The sequence below is a fragment of the Hibiscus syriacus genome, unplaced genomic scaffold, assembly GCF_006381635.1.
Source record: "Hibiscus syriacus cultivar Baekdansim isolate YM2019G1 unplaced genomic scaffold, ASM638163v2 tig00110303_pilon, whole genome shotgun sequence".
Lineage (NCBI taxonomy): Eukaryota > Viridiplantae > Streptophyta > Magnoliopsida > Malvales > Malvaceae > Hibiscus > Hibiscus syriacus.
The window spans coordinates 459,680-479,559 of record NW_024062672.1 but is presented as its reverse complement, the minus strand read 5'-3'; the positions used below and the strand labels follow the sequence as shown (position 1 = coordinate 479,559).

The window sequence follows — 19,880 nt, the reverse complement described above, 5'->3', positions numbered from 1 at the left end:
GTTCTGCCCTAAATGGTTTCTCCCTAATCCCTGATTTTTTCCTTTTTTTTTCTTTTGTTTACTTTTTTTAGCTTGAATGTGGTTTCCTTTTATTTTTTCTGTTTGAGACCCTTCGATTTAAAGGCCCTCAATATTTTTTTCTCTCCCCCCTTTTCATCATCGAATCTCCCTTGATTTATGGTTGATCTCAAATGGGGTGTGGGCTCAGATTTGGTAAGTTGAATCCTGGAGTTTCCGGGATTTATGTTTCTTTTTTTTTGACTTTGGGTTTATTGTTGGCAGATTTGTCAATGGCGGCGTCAAAGGATGTCGGTGACGGCTTCGGGATGGCTTGACGATGCGCGGCTCGGTGTTGGTCGATGTCTCAGCAATGTCACTAGCAACTGGAACATTGGTTGGCGGTGGAGGCTGTTGGATTAGGGTTTAGAAACCCTAATCTATTTTAGGTTATCATTGGGCCGGGTCGGATCCGGGTCTAGATCGGGTCTTCATTTGGGTAATGGGCGGCTTAGATTTGTAATATGTTGGGTTTTGTTTTATGGGCCTGCACAAAATGTAATAAAAATAATTAATAATAATAAAAATAATAATAATAATAATTATTATTATTATTATAATTTTACCGGGCAAAAAATGGTGTCTACAGTATGCATATGTATCTAGGGAGAGTAAAAAAATTTAAAATACGAAGTCATGATTTAAAAAATTAAAACGTCTAAATAAAGTCCTACATTAACGTATAACATTAATATCTGATAAATTAATGTATAATATGATCAATTTTTTTAAGAGTAATATATTCTTTTTTTAATATTATATATATATAATTTATATTAAAATATTTTTTCTAGAGAAAGTTAAATCCGTAATATATACCTTTGGTACATAATTAAGAAGCTTTGGTATATTTAGAAAAAAAAGAAGCTTTGGTATATGAAATTATATATTACCAGTTGGCTTGATATTTAAATCTTAAATCCTAATCTGGATTTGGTACGGTATGAAACAAATAAATCAAAATTGATTTAAAATGACCATTTTGGGGGTATCCAATGGAATACATGTTGAACAACAATGTTTACGAATATATTAATAAAAAAATAAAAAAAGTTGGGACAATACAACTTCTAGCCCTTGAAGTAAACCACAAACATTAAGTGAAGAGCTGAGGTCTCGTGAAGATGTGCAACTACGCACACATCATAATACAAGATGTTGAAGAGACCCCCATCGTCTCCCATAAAAAGACTGATTCAAGAATCAATTTTCATTAACAAATAAGTAAAAATACACAAATGGCAAAGGAAAAGAAACACTTGATCAACTAAGCTGACCTGATTACCGGTATGTCCAGCCAACATCGCTGTCCGATCCTTTCATTTACATATACCACCAACCTTCAGTTTTGTAGAACCATTTTCTAAGCAATTTGGTGTCTTACTAGAAAATAGACAAGTAAATAGAAACCAAAGATTAGCCAACACCTTGACCATGAAACCAAGCTAAACCATGAAGAAGGTACCGATGGTTGTTTGGCCTAGAACCTTCAACCTTCGATCAAGGCCATGAGAAGCAACCTATTATTACAAACATGAACAACCAAAAATATAAAACCGTCTCTAGTGTCATGGACGATAAATATATAAGAAAAGCAGAGGATTTAGAAATTACCATGTACGATAGAGAAGCATAACGTTCCTCGTTCAAATATAGTGGTTTTCCGCTTCGCATTTCAATATCCTGGAATGAGAAAGTGGCGTACAATATCAAAAATCCTGCGTCCGTCCCTGCTTCCATATGATGTGAAGGGCAAGAACAAATATGCAGTGAAAACAAACGTGTACACATTTAAAGTTGATTCGGTTCCATGACTAGCCATATGGAATTCAAATTAAGAATTATAGTATCTAATACAAGTCTCAACCAAATGAATACTTGCACCTTCAATATATGTTCTTTTACAGCAATGAGTATATATATAAATCAGCTCCAGGAATCTCTAACATTCTGGTAGGTTCAATCAAGTTAAAAATATCAAGTAGATTAATAAATCTTTCAAAATTTCCCAAGCCTCTTTGCATTGAATTATAGCCAAAGGGGAACCGAAGTAGATCCTTGGTTGAAAATTTTCCGAGGCTCGTGAACTTACCACACTTAGTAAACTATGCCTTTTTTGTGGTTGATAACGATAACAATCATAACCACCCTTGGCCTTCATTGGTTAAGTAAAAGAGGCTGAAAGTGCAAAATGTCTATTCTATATCATAACACTTAATGCTTACCAATATTTTGTCTTCTTCAACCTCAAGTTACTAAAATATATGATTGTTACAAACTTTCCCAATAAAAAGAATGTGCTTTACCTCTTTACCAAAAGCATCCAAATATGGAGAAGTCCAAGGAGCTTGACGTGCACATCTTTGTAGCATGTTCTCTATTACAACAATAAAAGACTATCAGCCACTTTCAAGAATTATTGGGTGAAATTTCCAAGCAAAAACTAGGAGAACAATACCCTTATCAACAGAAATACACAAATACCAGCATCACAGTTCATTGCATGAGTCATGCATCCACTTTCCCTAGTAAGGAAAATATTAAAGAAAAAGACCAGTACTTTAATTTATTAAAGAATCTTAGCAATCAAAATACTGGAGAATCAGGGATAAATGCACATGTTAAGCACAAAATCAGCACAAGAAAAGGATGTTGAACGTTAAACTGTAACATGATTTCCAACTTGGAGAGCATAGTCTACCACACAAAAGGCATAATGCAGGTTCAACTAGTGTAGCATTGCAGTCAGGGCAAGACTACTTTATATACCTGTTGAAACGCATATATTATCATGAATGAAGACATTCTCGAAAAAGGAATGATATCTGCATGTCTAAGCATGTATTTTGGAACAAACCTTTGTAATAGGTCCTGATAAACATGAGGCAGGTTCATCAACTTAAATGGAACAGCCGGAATGCAGTAGAAAACATTTTGGAAACTGCAGGTTTCATAAATCTTTTTGAAGTGATGAAACCATTTTAATGCAAATGATTGCAAGACTTCATCCTCAAGAACAAAATCTATAGGAGAAATCTTAAACATCTCTGGTTTTTGTATTTCATTAAGCTCCACTGAAGCATTTTCAGTTGTATCCATCATATCAGTCATCACATGAGATGACTCCGACACATTATCCCTGTCATAGAATGGTGCCGGGGCAGAAGAGTTGAGCAATTTCCACAACAATGCACATCTCCGCAAGTATAGGAAACTCAATCATCAAATCATTTCTTTAATATCACAAGACTGGTCAACATCATTTGACACAAAATACCAGTGAGCACAATCAGATTCTCCAAGAATGCGATAGATATCAGTAATTAGGCAATGATGGGAATCTACTCCATTGACCTTACAACCATGTCTCCAACAACATATAATTAAAGCCTGAAATCAGCATATCACATTCAGAAATTTTATTGTAGTGCCAACTATAGTGACTAATAGTTTCATTCATAGAACATGACTGCTTTAAGGAAAATTTAAAACAGTTAATGTCGTCGTTTGAAATAAAACCCCAAGGGAAAGCATATGCCTCTGCATTAAAGTCTTGGATAGCCTATAGTTGGACCTCTCCACCTGCCAATTGGTTTTAGGTTGGATGCTTAACATATCAAACCCTAGGTCTGTTATGTTGTTATTTTATATTGTTATGCCTAATGCCCTCCAAGTTTGTCCCATGATAGGCTCTCTGTCTTCACCTGCATGTTGGGCCCATTAAAGTGGTCTATCCCAAATAGGTTAAGTGTTCCAGTGGTCTTCATATTCAAATTGGGTCTCTTCACCTACTGCCAATTGGTGTAGGTAAGATGCTTAACATGTTGCTTAGAAAAAAACCATACAAATATCTCCCAAGATGTTTAGAAGCGTTAAAGTTCTTCATATTATTTCATTTGACCATAAATATTGTCCGTAATCAAAATTTCTTGTTCATATTAGACACCAGAAATTTTAAATAAAAAAAACTACACAAATAGACCAAGGAACCTACATGAAGGGAGATAGTGGAAAACCTGAATCACGGAAACGACATAGAAGAGATGCACAAGGGACACGAGGGACTCCTCACATGAGAACAACTGGCAGGGAAGACAGAAGAGAACCCACATCAATGATGAGAAAGGGTCACGAGCAAGAACAGGATTAGATGCCCAATTCCATAATTGAATATCAGGATATAATGTTTCCTTATCATTTCGTTTCAAGATATGAAGATTGTCTGTCAACATACAATCGTGAGTCCAATTTATACCACAAGAATCCGAAAATAAGACAACTTATGATTGTATATCTAGTTAATGCAAAACATGATAAACATCCACCAACCCACCAAACGAACACACACACACACACAGAATAATTGTGCTCCTTCCATCAACGTTTCTAGGAACATTCTTCCCTCTCTTACGTCCCATTATACCTGCTATTGGTTATGTTGAGAAAGCTCATCTCTTTAGCATGAGTGGAAAGTTTTATCATTGTGCTTCAGTTTTAGCAATGACCTATTTTGATTTATTTGTGATTTGCGAACCACCAAAAGACTAGAGATCAAATCTTTAAAAACACGTAAGCACCAAACTGCTATTTGTTAAATATATCTAGTATCACGAACTTAGGATCAAACATTCTTCATAAATGTTCCAAATTCCAAATGAAATCTCAAAGTAATAAAGTTAAAACCGTACCTTCTTGTTTATTTGTGGTGCTGTGGTTATCAAAGACAATCCCAGAGCAAATAGACTTTGCAAACAATTGAAGACCTCAAAATCTTTGAAGAGCATGAAGTGAATTTGTACTGCTCAGGTTCCAGATATCTCTTTGCAACAAGGAAAATATAAATTCACTAGAAGGTTTAAATTCCTTACAAAGAAGTACGAGTATAATTTGCTTCCACAGAAGTCTTTCCACTGCTAGCAGCAATTTCTGTTGACATAAGGGAATACTTGAGAGTATCCCATAAAATTATTGGGAGGCTTAATCTGGGAGATCCTAAGAATCTATCCAGCTCTTTTGGAAAATACATTTTAGACAGCACACGAGATATAGGCTCCAGATTCCGACTTAAACTTTCTTTTATTTGAAGAGAAAGAGCTTCAAGGAAATGAGGTCTCCCAACCACCTTGGCAGCGGCTTTTAGAAGACATAAACCTTGCTGAAGCAGAAGGGAAGTAGTTTCTTTGTTTGCTGCAAACGGAGAACCAAAAGAAGGCACTTGATGAACAGTTGAAGTCATAGGCTGCCTTCCGGCCTTTTGGAAAGTCCCATTCACTCCAGGCAAGACAGAATTTGGTAGTCTACGACACACAGGACACAGACTCTCTCCCTGACTAGAGCAAACAAGTACAAGATCAACATCAAATGTAATATAAGGTTTTGCAAAAGAATATATATATATATTTTTTTTGTGAAATTGGTACCTGATTAGGATCCACAATATGTGCCCCCTCAAAAAAAACTCCTCCGTGCAAATCTGCAACCACAGAGCAAGAAGATATCTTATGCACTTTCATGCCAGTGCACTTCTAGGCAGGCATCATTTAAAATCTCCCAAGCTAGAAGGCATATTTGCAACTTCTGGTTCCTCGTTAAATGAAATTACAAATAAATTTCAAAACCCATCCATATCATAAACTCAAGATTCCTCAAGGCATCCTCAGAACTCAACTAGCAGACTCAATTATAAAAGGCATAATGAGATTGAAATTAACCCAGAGGTAGGGACTTGATGCTTGAGGATTTAAAGACACAATAATAGAAGGCGCAGTGAAATTGAACTTAACCTGAACTACAAGGCTAGGAGCCTTTGAATGGTACAAATTTAGGCATGGAAAATTCTGGTTACATGATTCAAGCTCCAAATCTATACTTGAAATTTCATCAACTATGAATGGTAATAATTTGTAGTTGATTTTAGTGAAGACATTTGAGGTTTCAGTAGAGCATCCTCCACCAAAAGGACAATATGAAGTCCAATCAATGAAGTTAATTATAAGTTCACACCTCATAATTGCTTTGAGAAAGATCAGTGGTATATGGTTGCACGAGCCTTTGAATTCTATCTCTTAGTGACGTTCAGAATAATGTTATAAGAAATAAGCAAATCTATCCAATATGAACTATAGTGATGTTTTTTAAGAAAACTTACCTTTCCTTCAGTGATGATAAATAGCGATCAAGACAACCCTGATGTACAGCATGCCCACAGGAAGACAGATAAATTCCATCACAATCTAATGGGCCAAATTCATCATAAACAAAAGGCCGTGAAGTAGATTCCGTCAACTCTCTATCGACACCAGTGTTTTCAGTACCCAACGTGTTTTTAATTGTCTCACTTGAAAGTGCAACAATGTATATTCCAAGTATTTCAGATTCAGCATCCCTGCGGTTTTCTGAGGAACATTCAATACCAGAGGATGCTTCATCTGTTTGAAAGCTTGAGCTTAACTAAATATCATGCATTTCTTTACGAATAGTTATGTACATATCTTCTTTCACCTTCCCCAAATTATACTTAGTACTGTCCCTCACATCAGTAGATGTGAAAGGTGTTTGAACGCTCCTCACTGAAGGGAATCGAGACTTTAAAATCTCGAGAATGACATTTACTTCCCTATCTTGCCCCTGACCATTATTGTTAGACTCGACAACTGAATTTTCAGTCAACTGAAGTGACAAAGAAGCCAATCCTGAACTGCGGGCAGAGGCATTTGATCCCTACTGATTGGTCAAACTATTTCTGGGAATATTACCTTGCTCCTTGTCTGAACATTGATCCCATGACGGAGGGCCTCTATCAACATAGCTTAAAAGCCTAGATTTCTTTTTCCAATAAATAATACAATGTTAATTCTTGAAGGAAAAAAAAGAAGATACTGTTTGTCTCAAAATGATGGATGACCAGAACATTAAACACTTTCTTGGAGAAGAATCAAGAAAGAAACAGGAAAGGGCGCAACTCGGTTGTACAGCACCTTGTGCTTCGTGTCGAAATCAGAAATTTCTGCTTCAGATTTTGAATCATCATCAGCAGTGGAAGTGATGCTTGACAAAAAATTTAGATTGTTCTGCTTTCATTTTTGCCTGCAGGAAGAATTACAGAGTACAGAAATGATTCAAACCCACAAACAATCCATTTAGCATTTAATACAAGTTTTTTCATCAGACCAGTAAATAAATGAACATTGAATAATCTAATGCGAGGCAATTCCCCCCCCCCCCCCCAAAATTATGAGGTGAAACCCAGACCACTTTCATGAAAGTACAAGATTCAGAAGGGAGATATTGGCCTCTGATTTGATTAGTCCTCATTTTAAAGGAATCACAGATGACATTTTATTAAGGCCAAGTATGAGAGACATTATATTTTATGTTAGCAGAGGAGCAAATTGCTAAATTCAAGATTGTTTAGATCTTTCACCAGCATCCTACCGGCCTTTTTAAAGATTGCTTCACTCCAGATGCACTTCATAATTTATCATATTCCATTCCAATTATTATTGTGATATTACAACTTCCCTTTTCCCAATCTTATCCATCCTTTCATTTTTATCCTCAACATAAATCCACACATTCTAAGGCAAAATTTCACCATTATGGCAGCTTGTCTTTCACGAGCTTTCGCTTCTCACTATCAGAGGCTGAACCCGGTGTACTTCTCTCGGTATTAAAAGTAGATTTTGATAGGTGGCTAACCACTTCAGGCGCAAGTTGTTGCAGTTTGTTCATACACTGGGAATCAACTTCAGCGAACTTCTTCAATAAACATTCAATCAGAGGAGAGAAACTGTAGCTGCTGGATTCCATATAGCTGTTTATATTGTCTTGCTGATGCATTCTCATTAAGGCAACAAGTAGTGACAACAAACAATGTTTGCCAGCACCATAGTTTAACGATTCAGTAATTGATTCACTTACAAAAGGTATCTTCCTCATGAATAACATTTACCAATAAACAGAATGGTCCTTGCTAACCCTATTCAAGTACACGCTCATGAATTTATAAAAGAAACTAAATGAACTGAAAGCATTTCATTGATGTAAAAGTAGAAGTTGAAGGGGTAAATACATACTCGTTTGACCTTTCAAGAGTCAGAGAAAGGTAGTTTAAAAGCCTATTCCCATTTGTAATAGGTAAGGGAGGTAGAGTAGTAGGCTGCCCCCAACGCTAGGTTGAGAGCAGTTTTCGTGAAAGACCTCCGTTATGAATTGCCCTCAGTGAAACTTGATCCCACGACCACAAGGTTAAGACCCTTGCGCTTTACCAACTGAGTTAGACGGACAATTCTCTTAACATAGAGATCAGGAGGAGCAAGTGCAGCACAGCACTGCAGCAAAAGTAAATCAAGCTCCAAACCTTGTTCAGTCCTGCAAATAAAGAAATCAGAAATTGAAAACTAAGAAATGGAAACTTAGGGCACTTTTTCCCACTAGTTATGCCCAACAAGTAAAGAAAACCTAACCTACCAGTGAACAGAGCGGTACCACTCGCAAGAACTAGGGCAGCATCTCCATTCTTCTGCCAGATTCCAGCAATAACTTGAGCACAAAATACCCTAATCCGTAAGGGATGCTCCATAACACAGGCAGAGAACCCCAAGGACTGAATCCCCTGAGGATGTGACCAAAGAAATCGGTATGTGCTGATAATGAACTTGCTGAACAAGCATTTGTTATATTTTGCATTACAGATTCACCATAAGACATTCTCAATGCCTTCTGTAGAAGCAAGGAAAATAATCGATATAATGTAATGTGAACAGATCTCTCTTGTGAAATAACATCATGAACGATATCTGGCCATTCACAAGCTCAAAACACGTAGAGTAGCTAGTCCTACGCCACCATCTGTGTCCGTTTCACTGGCAACACCCATATAAATGCATGTAACTGGATCAATTTCAGCTGAAGTGTTTTACTGTCTGAGCTTCTTATTTTAGCAATATCCATATCATCACTTGCTTGATTTCCACGATACATGGGTGAAGAACATTGAGAGCTATGATTTTTGCTTGAACCAGTTAGCTTCCCAAAGTAATTCCCTTTCTTAATGTTGTACAATGTTTTCTTTATTGCCAAAAAATTGCTATCAGAAATGCCACAATTATTTGGAGAAGATAAACTCTCAAGAGCAGCAGAGGTACCGCCATCAACTTCCTGTAGGGGAAAACGAGTTATTTCTCACACGAACGTAGTTTTAAAATTGACTTAAAATGTCAAGATTAAAACCACCAAAAATTACACAACGGATAAATCTGTCAAACTATTGAATATTGAAACACAATGGAAAAGAACCGAATAAAAACAATAAAGGAGAGAACACACTAAATTTACGAGGTTCGACGAGAATATCGTCTACTCCTCGGGCACCACACCAGATGATAACTTCACTATATCCCCAATATTACAACAAATGGAATTCTTTAGAATTCCCAAAATGGGAGAATAAAGAATACAAGAGGAATAGAGAACTTGTTTTTGAGATGATTTTTAATGAAAATACTTAGACCTATTTATAGTTGAGTTTTAAGAACAATATGTTCAAAGTTTGACTACCTACCAAAGAATTTTTCAATGTGTACAAGTTAGCCACCAAATATGAAATTCACATATTCAAAGTTTGGCCACTAACCAAGATAAAATTTCCAATAAATTGACCGTCAACCAAGATGAAATTTCCAGCTTGTCAACTTAATTTCTAGACAAATCTAACACTTCCAACCAAATCTCCATAGCCCTTAAGCACTCCAGTATTAACCACAAGGCAGATGAGGGAATTAAAAGATGAGATGCAGAGTCGGATCCAATTTCCGTAGCCTTCAAAACACTCCTCCCTGATCCACTACAAACAGAACTCTCTTTGGAGAGCCTTCATACTTTGGCATGTCTTATGCTATCTTCATCATCCACATCTTGCTTATAATCGTAAGAAAGTTGCCCGTTCACTTGAGGCAACAACAAATGCCCCATCTACCAGAAGGGAATGAATATTGGCAATAGAATGGCTTAAAACAAAAAGCAAATGCATAGATTCATTTTCTTCTTCAATATGGAGGCCAGTTTCCCTCTTTACAGGGTTCATCCCTTATACAAAAGTCGAGCTTTAGCCAAGTTCTTAAAATGTCCTTCTGCTCATGTATTGCATATCTGGAGACTACATCATGGCTCATGATAGTCCGAATATCTCAAATTACACGGTTTGTAGTAGGGGTGTTTAAAAATACCTGATCGATTGACTTGACCCGCCGACTCGGTTAAAAATTATTGGATATCTATTTTGAAAATATCCAATTTTTTGGGTCATGTACCCAGTCCATTAATTTTTTTAGATTTTCAGGTCGGACTCCGGGTCACAAAATCTTACTTAATTGGATACCCGCCGATTGATACTTGGTTTATATATATTTGTTATCTTTTATTTTTTATATTAAATTTTTATTTATAAATATCAAATTATAATACTTTAACCAAAGTTCTTAATTTCTTAAATTTATTGACATAACATTTTAAATTCTTAATTTTTTAAATTATTTCACATGAACATTCTAAATTATTTTTTAAAATATTTATTTTATCTTCTAAACATTTGAAATTTAATTATATTTTTATTTTAATTTTTAATAATTTTTCTTTTAATTATGTGATTTAAATTTTTAAACTTTATGTGTGAATTATATATTATAGACCTTTAAATTAATATTTTAGAATATATATATATATTTTACAATTGCTATAATTTAAAGGTAAAAAATAAAAAAAATTATAAACGAGATACCCGTGACTCGAAAATACAGGTATCAGGCTTTACAGATACCCGATTTAGAAATACTCGAATGTAATGGGCCAAGATACGAGTCAATATTTTGATACGCGAAAATTCTGAGTATCCAATATTTCATATACCCGAAAAATCGATACCCGATTTTGAAGGCTCCTAATTTGTGGTGTGACTGGTGTCATACAAACTCCCCCAGTTAGCAGCCGGAAAAAGAAAAAAAAATCACAAAACCCTATATAACCCGACAAAATTCCAACACTCTAGTAGTAAAATAAATTCTCCAATAGCCATTTCCGGGAATTATGTTTTCATTGCAATAACCAAAATGACATAGAATGCGAGCAAAGCTCAGATTTCATACTTTTTAATGTCAAACTGTATGTCCTCGTGCAATTGTGGCCTAGTTCATAAAAGAAAACAAGAACAATAGAAATTACCTGCAAACGACCATCTTCTCGAGTGCAAGAAAGAAAAATGTCTCCCAACCATTTCAGTAGCATGTCCCATAGGTTCATCTCCTTCACAAGATGAGTACACTGAATACTTGGACATAGAAAGCTGTGAGATTAGTGGGTACTTATTGAAAACGCTGTCACTTCCTCTTTTATGGCTTCATTTATAACAGTTGGGTAGTAACTTAAAAAACCTTTAGAAAATTCATTTTTGAAGACAGGATCTGCCAGCAATTTCAACTGCAATTCATGGAGTTTCTGTTGGTTTTTTTTTGGCAAATTTTGAATCCCACATTGGTTTTGTATAAAGAGGATGAGAAATTCTTTTGTTATAAATAGAGCCATCCTCCTCTTAGTTAAATATTCCACAAATATAAGCCTTCTTTTATATTAAAGGTTATTTGTACTATTTTTCTCTTTGTAATATTTCCTCTATTAGTGAAATATTATTTTAGTAGTGTTCGAGGATGTAGGCATAATTTTGGCCTAACCTCGTTAAATTTTGGTGTTCTCTTTTATGTCTATTTAATAGCTATTGTCGGGTATAGTTGTTGTTGATTATTGTCATATTAAAATTACTTGTCTTGATAGTTCTGTCCAAGGAGAGTGGGTTTTAAGAGGGACCATTGTGACCCCTCCACTCTTACATGGGAATCTACCTTGGGGTGATTTTTAGTACAATCGTTTTCACACTAGTCACCTAGATAATAGTTTTCAAGGTGAATTTGTTATTATTGGTGAAAATTAACCCGAATTCCACAACAATTGGCATCAGAGCTCTTGATTTATTTTAGTATGCTCTGTGGTTGCGGCTTAGGTTTATCTTCCACATCAGAAAAAAATTTCCTTGGGCGAATTGACATTCCACATTGACAGCTATTAAATAGAATTTGTAGCAGAAATGGAAGACACAAAAACATCCATATCGTCGTCAACAGCTTCTTCATCTTCAATTTTGGCAAGAAATGCTGTGACAAATATTAGATTTGCAGTGGAGATTTTTGATGGCACCGGTCATTTCGGCATGTGGCAAAGTGAGGTTCTAGATGCCTTATTTCAGCAGGGTCTAGACATTGCTATTGAATGAGAGAAACTAGATGATGTTGAGGAGAAAGAATAGAAGAGGATCAATAGATTGACATGTGGTACTATTCGATCATGTCTTTCTAGAGAGCAGAAGTATGCATTTTCTAAGGAAACTTCTGCAAGTAAATTGTGGAAGGCACTGGAGGAGAAATTTTTGAAGAAAAACAGTCAGAACAAGCTCTACATGAAAAAGAGATTGTTCCGCTTCAACTATGTACCAGGTACCACTATGAATGATCACATTACTAGCTTTAATCAGCTGGTGACTGATCTGATGAATATGGACGTGACTTTTGAAGATGAATATGGACGTGACTTTTGAAGATGAAGATCTGGCTCTGATGTTGATGGGATCACTTCCTAATGAGTTTGAGTATCTTGAAACTACTCTACTTCATGGGAAGGTTGATGTGTCTCTCAGTGAAGTAGCAACTGCCTTGTATAGTTATGAATTGAGAAAGAAAGACAAACAAGAAAACACAAGTGTCAAAGTAGAAGCTCTTGTTGTTAGAGGCCGTTCGAAGAGTCAGAATAAAGGAAAGAGAGGGAGATCGAAGTCAAAGTCCAGATTGAGCAAAGATGAATGTTCCTTTTGTCGAGAAAAACGTCACTGGAAGAAATAATGTCCCAGGCTAAAGAATAAAGGCAAACCTGAAAGGGTAAAGACTGTCTCAGAGTCAAATGTGGTCGAGTATGATGATGCAGATTCAGATTTCGCATTCGCTGCTACGCCATCAACCAGTTGTTCCAGTTCATGGTTGTTAGATTCAGCTTGTAACCACCATATGACCCCCAATAGAGAATGGTTCTTTGATTTTAAAGAGCTAAAATGTGGAATTGTCTAAACAACAAATAATTCCCCTCTTGACACACTTGGGATTAGTTCAATTCGCTTGAGGAATCAAGATGGATCAATCAGAACCTTAACAGTTGTCCATTATGTACCAGATTTAATAAGAAATCTCATCTCTGTGGGAACCTTAGAGTCAAAAGGTTTAGAAATAAGGGCAAAAGATGGGATTATGAGGATTATATCTGGTGCACTGGTGATAATGAAGGGAATCTGGAAAAGAAACAATGTGTATTACATTCTTGGTAGTACAATTGTTGGGACAACAGCAGTGACAGCTTCTGCTGATGAACAGGAATCAGAAATAACCAGGTTATGGCATATGCACTTGGGGCATGTTGGTGAAAAATCCTTGAAATTGATGATAAATAAAGGATTATTGAAGGGTGATCGAGCTTGCAGATTAGCTTTTTGGGAGCATTGCATCAAAGGGAATAAGATGAGGGTGAAATTTGTAACATCAATCCATGATACTAAAGGTATTTTGGATTATGTTCATTCAGATGTATGGGGGCCTTCCAAGACAACTTCATTGGGAGGAACACACTATTATGTAACCTTTGTTGATGATTTTTCCCGGAGAGTTTGGGTGTATACAATGAAGGCAAAGGATGAGGTGCTAGGATTTTTCCTTAAATGGAAAAAGATGGTGGAGACTCAAACAGGCAAAAAAATCAAACGTCTCCGTACAGACAATGGTGGAGAGTACAAAAATGATCCATTTCTGAAAGTCTGTGAAGAAGAAGGTATTGTCAGGCACTTCACTGTCATAAATACACCACAACAGAATGGGGGTGGTAGAGCGTATGAACCGGACATTAGTGGAGAAGGTTCGGTGTATGTTGTCTAATGCTGGGTTAGGCAAAGAGTTTTGGGCTGAGGCTTTGGTCTATGCTTGTCACCTTGTCAACCGCTTACCGTCAATTGCTATTGGTGGTAAAACACCATTAGAGAAATGGTTTGGAGAACCAACTACAGATTATGATTCCTTACATGTGTTTGGTTCCACTGCATACTACCATGTTAATGAGTCAAAGCTGGATCCAAGAGCAAAGAAGGCGATCTTTATGGGGATCACCTCTGGTGTGAAAAGCTATCGTCTTTGGTGTCCAGAAATAAAGAAAATAATCTTCAACAAGGATGTTACCTTTGATGAATCTACCATGTTGAGAAAGGTGACTTCAGAAAAATTGGAGCAAACAGATGGAACTCCCAAACAAGTGGAGTTTGAAGGAAGCAGAATTGTCCCAGCCAGTAAAGAAACAAATGTTGACTCTCATATGGTAGAAGAAGAGTCAGATGAAGAAGAGGTTCAGACCCAAGAACCTCCACAACAACATGAATCAATTGCACTCAGAAAGGGAAAGAGGACCATTAGACAACATGCTCGTTATGCTGATATGGTCTCTTTTGCATCACCAATTGCAATTGATGACGTTCATGACACTTTTAATAAAGTAGTCCAAAGTTCAGAATATAAAAAGTGGAGGATCGCCATGAATGAAGAAATGCAATCCCTTCAAAAGAATCAGACATGAAAACTAGCTAGTCTTCCGAAGGGAAATAAGGCAATTGGGTGCAAGTGGGTATATGCAAAGAAAGATGGATTTCCTGACAAGAATAACATCCGCTACAAAGCAAGATTGGTGGCTAAAGGCTACGCTCAAACGGAGGGAGTTGATTATAATGAAGTATTTTCTCCAGTTGTAAAACATTCCTCCATCATAATTTTGTTGGCTTTGGTAGCGCAGTTGAATTTGGAACTAGTTCAGATGGATGTAAAAACTGCATTTTTACATGGAGACTTGGACGAGGAAATCTACATGACTCAGCCAGATGGATTCAAAGTTGCTGAAAAAGAAGAGATGTTGTGCAAATTAAAAAAATCATTGTACGGATTGAAGCAATCTCCAAGGCAGTGGTACAAGCGATTTGACAAGTTTATGATAGGACAAAAGTACACAAGAAGCAAATATGATCATTGTGTGTATTTACGCAAGCTACAAGACGGTTCCTATATATATCTTCTTCTTTATGTTGATGATATGCTGATAACTTCCAGGAGTCAGAAAGAAATTACGAAACTAAAGACTCAATTGAACAGGGAGTTTGAGATGAAGGATCTTGGTGAAGCGAAGAAGATTCTAGGCATGAAGATATCAAGGGATAAGAAATTGGGGAGACTTTGTTTGTCTCAGAAAGAATATCTGAGGAAGGTACTAAAACGTTTTGGCATGAATGAGAAGTCAAAACCAATTAGTACACCTCTTGCTCCTCATTTCAAGCTTGGTACATCCATGTCACCTAAGGATGATGCATAACAGGAATACATGTCAAAGGTTCCGTATGCAAGTGTTGTTGGTAGCTTGATGTATGCAATGGTGTGTACGAGACCTGATATTTCATAGGCAGTTGGGGTTGTGAGCAGGTATATGCATGATCCTGGAAAGGAGCATTGGAAAGCTATGAAATGGATTCTGCGGTATATTCTGAATACCATAGATGTTGGTTTGGTCTTTCAGTAGGACAAACAAGATGGTCAGTGTGTAGTTGAGTATTGTGATTCAGAATATGTAGGTGATTTGGACAAGAGTCGATCAACTACTGGTTATGTGTTTACATTTGCAAAAGCACCAGTCAGTTGGAAGTCCACCTTACAGTCAACAGTGGCTTTGCCTACTACAGAGGCAGAGTATATGGCAATTACAGAGGTTGTGAATGAGGCAATTTGGCTTCAAGGATCGCTTGGTGAATTGGGAATGGAACAGAAGCACATCAAAGTGCACTGTAACAGTCAGAGTGCTATTCATTTAGCAAAGAACCAGGTTTACCATGCAAGGACGAAGCACATCGATGTTCGATATCGCTTTGTACGAGAAATTCTAGAAGAAGGTGGAGTCATAATCCAGAAGATTCGGACCACTGAGAATCCTGCTAATATGTTGACAAAAGTGGTAACTGCGGTCAAGTTTAAACATTGTTTAGACTTGGTCAATATTATTACAAATTGAAATATGAATTTGCAGACACTACTGAAGATTGAATTTTTGAGAGATGTGCGTGGAATTTGCCAAGGTGGAGATTTGTTGGGTTTTTGGCAAATTTTGAATCCCACATTGGTTTTGTATAAGGAGGAGGGGAATTTTTTTTGTTATAAATAGAGTCCTACTCCTCTTAGTTAAGTATCCCACAAATATAAGTCTTCTTCTATATTAAAGGTTATTTGTAATCTTTCTCTCTCTTTGTAATATTTCCTCTATTAGTGAAATATTATTTTAGTAGTGTTCGAGGACGTGGGCATAATTTTGGCCTAACCTCGTTAAATTTTGGTGTTCTCTTTTATGTCTATTTAATAGCTATTGTCGGGTATAGTTATTGTTATTTATTGTCCTATTAAAATTACTTGTCTTGGTAGTTCTATCTAAGGAGAGTGGGTTTTAAGAGGGACCATTATGACCCCTCCACTCTTTCCTGGGAATCTACCTTGGGGTGATTTTTAATACAATCATTTTCACACTAGTCACCTAGATAATAGTTTTCAAGGTGAATTTGTTATTATTGGTGGAAATTAATCCGAATTCCACAACAGTTTCTTCATAACACCATTGCCAAAGAACCTCTCTGCTCTGGCCAAAATATCCAATAAACCATCTAAAGAAATTACCCTCCTAGCCACAAAACTGAGCAAACTGTCACTATGCTTGCAAAATTCTATAAGCATCTCAACCAGCACATAAGTAAGTTCATTTTCAGCTTTCCGCTGTTTAGCACCCCCATCAGTTGCTTTCATATTTTCATGAAATATACGTTCTGTTGCATATAGCTTGTTTTTCCAACAAATAAAGAGTGCATCAAGCACAGGACCAGCAGAATTTGCTATGCTATCATCAAGTGATCGAATCTGTTCTGAGCCTTTATGCTTCGAGCAAAACCTCTCCAGTATCCATGCTGTTTCATCCCCACAATCACAGCAGCCACCGCCCGTATATATAATCAAATATTCATGATGCTTATGATTTCCATTCTGGAAACAGGGAAGACAAACAGCACAAGTCAGATCAAGCTCACACGTCCGGCACCTATATGCAATGTCATTGGCTCCCCAAGCTGCACCACAAGCACCACGTTCACCAACACTCGATCTCACTGGGTTTTTCAAAGCATTCATCGGTTCACCCTGAAACATAAGCCACTGTAACCAAAGCATACTCTCACGGAACTGATTTTTCATAGTCAAACACATCCATTTCTTAGATCTTACACCAATATCTTGTATAGAGTACTCCATCACATCTTCATCTGTAGGTAAGATTCCAGAAACTCTCTTGCAACAATAACCCATTAACATTAACAAAATCAACTATCCCCTCATAAGACCTTTCGATGTACTCCATTGGAATACCTAAGGCAGCTAACCTCTGATTACAAAATCAATTGTTCTTTTTAGTTATTCATTCAACACTAACAATTTCGCAACGTAAGAAATTCCAAAAAAAGAAAAGAAAAAATAGATTGAAACAAAATTGGACTTCAACATTTTCACATTTCGCATAATTGAATAATTGAAATTTAAATAAATAAATAACGTACCTGACTCGATCACGGGGCTTAATCTGCAAATAACCGGCACACGATGGAGAGTCTAAGGAAAGACAGCTTGATTTAGGCTGAAAAAAATGCACAATCGAAAATGTTATAAAAATCATAATATTTTAAGGTTTGATGCATCCTAAAATGTTAATTTTTCTTAACATTTTTCGGCTGAAAACTTTTTTTATAATATTTTCGATTAGCAACCCAAAAAATGTTACATTCTTTATAACATTTTCGGTTTAATCGAAAATATCAAAAAGTTAACATTTTAGGTTGTGTCCAACCTCAAATGTTATTATTTTTATAATATTTTCAACCGTGTCTATCTTCTGCCATTCTGTATCCTTAAATTAGGTTGTTGTAGGATAGAACTACCTGCAAGCGATTTCATCTTCTTACGGGAAATAAAGTTGTAATAATAAAACGGGAGAGTCTAAGGAAAGGTAGCCTAATTTAATGTTGAGGAAATGTGCGACAAAAAATGTTAAAAAAATCATAATATTTTCTAAGCAACCTAAAATGTTAACTTTTTCTTAACATTTTTCGGTTAAAAACATTCTTTATAATTTTTTCAGTTGACAACCGAAAATGTTACCTTCTACTTAACTTAAAATGTTAAAAAATTAACATTTTAGGTTACATACAACAAAAAATATTATAATTTTTATAATATTTTCGATGGCATTTATTTTATGTCATTCCTTAACATTAAATTAGACTACCTTAGTATAAAAGGACACGTAACAAAACAGCCAATCGGCACAAGACAAGCACTGCCCTGATCTGGAGCCTCTTCACTCCCCAGTCTTACTTCAACGAAATTTTTATCGAATTTGAAATTATGAAAGAAAACCCATAATCTATCAAGTCCCGAATTGCTGACAATTAATTCTAAGTAATTTAATTAGTCATTCATTATGATTAGAATTGAGTAGAACCCAACTTAAAAAATTAATTGTTTTATTTGACTTGATTCGAGAAAACTTGACTAGAAAGAATTTTAAATTCAAATTGAGTTGTAAAAATATAATTCAAATAACTCTCAATCATTTAATATTAAACATTCAAACTCCTGACAATTCTAGCGCTTGAACTCAAGATCTTAAGAAATAATAACAATTCTTTTGTCATCAAAGTCACTCTATTCAAGTATAAAGAAAAAAAATATATGTATTGCATATAGTTATAAAAACCATTTAGATTATAATCAAGTAATATCTTACTATTATAAATGTTTACAATTAAATTTAAATAGAAATTTAAAAATTCGACTAGACTCGAATTCTAAAAACTCGATTTGATTTAAAAAAATTCAAATCAACTCCGAATTGTAGAATAAGACTCAACAACTAAAATAACTTAAATTTTTTAATTCGACTCGATAGAACACGTACCCCATACTATGGGCAACGCAATGAATCAAACAGGCCCATCAGTTTCTCTCCTGCTTTATATGTAATTTTTTTGTCTTTTCATCTTGATTAATTTTATATTTTACATCTGAATTTAATAGATGAGTCTCCTAATAAATTTTTTTATATACATAAAAATTTAAATTTGAGATTTTATTTAAATGATATTATTCTATTTATCATTTGAACTAATCATGATATTTTAGTTATTAAGTTATATAAAATATAATTTAAATCTCAGTCTGCGCTTAACTTCCTTTCCTTTAGGGTGGCGGTTCAAGACTGTCTGGACTAATTTGAGTTAAAGCGTGTTGTTGCCGTCGTCAACTTTTCAAGTCTTCGACATTTATATGCAATATCTATGGTTCTATCTACTCTAATTGTATTTTGACATAATTTTCAGGTGATAACATAAAATAATTAAATATAAATTTTTGATAAAATAATAATAATAATAATAATGTCGGACGATTTCACTATCTTATTAATCAAATAAAATATTTAAAAGTAACATAAAACTTGCTGATCAGAATTAAAAAAAGTAATTTTGTGATATTTTTATCAAAAAAATTAAGCATCAAAATAATAATAATAAAAAAAGACAACAAGCTACTATGTAATTTATTCTTTCTAACAGCATTACACGGACT

General features: G+C 35.5%; 1 pseudogene; it reads right to left on the bottom strand.

The window, feature by feature from the left end:
* Positions 1-1,399: 1,399 nt before the first annotated feature.
* Positions 1,400-17,640, bottom strand: LOC120116850 (annotated as a pseudogene).
* Positions 17,641-19,880: the final 2,240 nt, after the last annotated feature.